This window comes from Tachyglossus aculeatus, chromosome X1 (genome assembly GCF_015852505.1).
Source record: "Tachyglossus aculeatus isolate mTacAcu1 chromosome X1, mTacAcu1.pri, whole genome shotgun sequence".
Classification (NCBI taxonomy): domain Eukaryota; kingdom Metazoa; phylum Chordata; class Mammalia; order Monotremata; family Tachyglossidae; genus Tachyglossus; species Tachyglossus aculeatus.
In genome coordinates, this window is record NC_052101.1 from 82,945,167 (window position 1) to 82,949,174 (window position 4,008).

The 4,008-nt window shown below is 42.2% G+C and overlaps 1 non-coding gene across 1 annotated transcript; it reads right to left on the reverse strand.

The window, feature by feature from the left end:
- Nucleotides 1–472: 472 nt before the first annotated feature.
- Nucleotides 473–611, reverse strand: LOC119920599. Its single transcript, XR_005448330.1, has one exon. It is a non-coding gene; the product is annotated as a small nucleolar RNA SNORA7 (small nucleolar RNA).
- Nucleotides 612–4,008: the final 3,397 nt, after the last annotated feature.

Sequence of the window (4,008 nt, forward strand, 5' to 3'; positions counted from 1 at the left end):
TGACTGTTTTTCCTAGAGTGAGTCTCCGGATGCCCAGGGATCCCCAGAGCCAGGGAAGAACTGCTTCTCAGGAAGGGCTTGCACAAGATTTATTACTGGCCTTGGGCCTGTTCAATGGACGGGCAGTTCTGGAGACAAAGAAATGATAGGGCAAGGGATTCAGGAAGAGGAAGTGGAGAAAGCAACATTTCTCCCAGGAATAGAATGGGATATTTAATAATAATATTGTGGTGTCTAAGTGCTTTTATTTTGTCTTATGCTGTCAAGTCGTCTCTGACCCATAGTGACGCCATGAACCCGTCTCTCCCAGAATGCCCCACCTCCATTTGCAATCGTTCTGGTAGTGTATCCATAGAGTTTTCTGGGTAAAAATATGGAAGTGGTTTACCATTGCCTCCTTCCACACAGTAAACTTGAGTCTCTGCCCTCGACTCTCTCCCATGCCACTGCTGCCCAACACAGGTGAGTTTTGACTTGTAGCAGATTGCCTTCCACTCGTTAGCCACTGTCCCAAGCTAGGAATGGAATGGGTATGCCTCTGCTTGACTCTCCCTCCCATAGTCGAGACTGGTAGAATACTGGAAACTCTCCAGGTGTGACCCTGAGCGGGGGTGGAGTGCTTACTATGGGCCAAACAATGGGATAGCTACAAGATCATCAGGAGGGACACAATCCCTATCCCTAATAAGGTTTGTAGTCTAAGGGGGAGGGGGAACAGGCATTTAAACTCTACTTTACAGATAAGGAAACTGAGGCACAGGGAAGTTCAGTGGCTTGCCCAAAGTCACACATCAGACATGTGGTAGAGCTGGAATTTGAGCCCAGGTCCCCTGACTCCTAGGTGCGTGCTCTTCCCACTGGGCCACATTGCTTCCTGGCTCTCTCAATCACAGCAATTTTCTCCTGGGCTTCTTCTGGGGTCGTACAGCAAAGGAGGAAGGGATCAGTAGGAGAGTTTGACAATTAGGTAGAGTCGGTCAGTCAATCATCAGTCAGTCGATTGTATTTATTGAGCACTCACTGTGTGCAGACTGGTGTACTAAGCTCTTGGGAGACTAACAATAACAATAAGCAGATACATCCCCTACCCACAGTGAGTTTACAGTCTAGAGGGGGGTAAGGAGGCAGCCATTAATATAAATAAATCACAGAGATTGTATCTGGGGAAGAAAAAGACACCAGACCAGGCTCTCTAGATTGCTAGAGGTTACCCTCATTTTGGTCAGGTGTTCAAAGGTATTCTTGACACCTAGAAAATTGCTGGGGTAGAAACTTCCCTGGGAACTAAATTGACGGGTTTAGAGGCATTCTTGGAAACACAAACAAATAGGCAAGAATTATATTCACTTGGTAAAATATCAATTCTCAATCATTCTTTATCACATAAAGGAAGAGCTTCCGTTACAGGCTATACTATGATGTGTTTGGGTTTCAATAAGCATGTAAATTGAATCTTTAGAAAGAAAGAGAAAAATTTCCCCCATAAGCAGAGAATGAGCCAATTATACTAATAATCTTCCAGGAACATGAAGCCTCTTGCCAAGGCTATTAGCCTCTACTCCTCCCAACCATATATACCCCATAGAAGAGATTTAGGATTCCAAAGTGCCATTCATTGTTGCAAATAGTAATGAGTGATGTTGTAAGTGGCAGAAAAGCTGTTTCATTGGAATCACATCCCTACATTATTCTAGGAAACCATACAATACAGCTGGCTCTTCTGCTGTTACTGTATATTTCATTCAGGTGCCTTACTCAAATGGATCCAATTATGGTTATGGAAAAAGGACTTTAATGAATTGCAGAAAATTATGCTGTACAAGGAAAAAAAGTCCCATTTGGCACTTTCTTCACACAAAGCATGTGAATTGAACATTCTCTTTACCCAGCATTTAGGATTGATAACAGGTGGAAAAAATATTTTGCAGTAAATAAAAGAATTGATGCATTTTCCAGAATTTCTCCATAATTAAGATTTACATGGGTTTATCAGGCATTCATGAGCATGTGTACATATCTGTATAGGAGAGAAGAACATCTAGTGGCAAAAGCAGCAGAAAGTATTCAATTCTCTAGAGTTAATTCCTGGTTCTCCCTCATGAGACATGATGTGAACTTGTATGTGTGTCTTGACTAATAAGACTTTCTTGCACTTATTTATACCCATCCTCAGAGCTTGTGTGTATATGTGTATTCAGTTGTACGTTCTATTATTTATTCTGATTACACTGTATGGAAATATAATTCCACACTGTTCCAGATGGTTTCAGATTACTTTCATCCCTGATTACTACTACTACTACTACTATTAAGTGCTGTGAAGATGAATGTTTATGAAATTAATGGAGATTCTGGAATATAAGGTGTAAATTACTATACTGTGAGTATAGTTAGAAGACATTTTACTAAGAAACATATGGGGGAAATGATTATCAAATGGTTCTAAAATTAGAATAAACAGGTTTTATTAATTAGAAATGCATCAGAAGTAGCATGGCCTAGTGGATCGAGCATAGGTCTGAGAGTCAGAAGGACCTGGGTTCTAATCCCTGCTCTGCCACTTGTCTGCTCTGTGACCTTGGATAAGTCACTTCACTTCTCTATGCCTGTTACCTCATCAAGAAAATGGGGATTTGGACTGTGTCCAACATGATTAGCTTGTATCTACCCCAGCACTTAGTACAGTGCCTTGCACATCATAAGCACTTAACAAATACCATTAAAGAGTGCAGTCAATATTATTTAAATGTGTCATAGACTTTGCTGAGCACCTTCTGGAGTGGGTTAGAAGGCTGAAGTCAGGTGTATTAGAGAACTTCAAAATGTTCCTGGTGGGACTACTTGCTGATTTTTTCCTTCAAAAGCACAGGGTTCAAGGCCCTGGCTTGATGTAGAGGCCGGAGAGCTAAGACTCTGTAGTAGAAGGCAGTGGCAGAGGAAGAAGAATAAGGCTAACTGGGTTATGGTAGCACAGGAACTTTTTGCTTCTAAACAAAGGAGAGAAATTCTAACATAGCAGGCCGCAGACCTAGTTAGGCTATGGAATAGGGTTAACATAGAATTCAGAGCAAACAACTTGTGCTAATTATTGCCTTTGCAGACTCAAATGTCAGATTGGGTGAATATTTGGGAAGTATAACTTAGTCTGTCGCTCTGTCTAGAACATATATCTCCCATTCTAAAGCATTTCTGGGTGGTTACCTGTTAACCTTGCCCACATTTCATGAGGCCCCCTTATAGACATCTAGTTGTTTTTTCTAGCCTTGTAGTCTCCAAATATTTTCATTTGATGGTGGAAGCACACCAATTCTGTGTGCTGCAACCTTGGATTTTTCCACACAGGTATAGACACACTGTCAAGCTCAGGAGCATGGCTGCATATTCACAATGAAATCATAGGGGGCAGCACCCTGAACCAGAATATTGGCTGCTGTTCAAGTGTGGCCATTTTGAATTTCACTGGACATGTATGCTCTCCCATTGAACAGTAATATCAAACATGGCGGCCCCAAGAACAATATTAAAGTCTGGACCTCTCCCACTACAGCTCAACCTACACACTTTTCTCCTCTAGCGCCAGCATGCTCACTGTGTCTCAATCTCGTCTGTCTCACTGCTCACCCCTTTCCCTGGTTCACCCTCTGGCCTGGAATGCCCCCTCCTCCATATATGCCAGACCACCACTCTCCCCATCATCAAAGCTTTATTAAGGTCACATCTCCCCCAGTAGTACTTCCCTGAGGAAGCCTTCTTTTTCCCTCTCTGTTCTGCATCATGTATGCATTTGGATCTGTACCTCTTTGGACACTTGGTATTCACCCCACCCTCAGCCCCATAGCACTTATATATATCTGTAAATTATTTATATTAAAGTCTTTCCCCCTCTAGACTCTTAGCTCACTGTGGTCAGGGAACGTGTCTACCAGTGCTTATTATTCTCCCAAGTGCTTATTTCAGTGCTCTGCACACAGTAAGTGCTCAATAAATATCATTGATTGACTGACCACC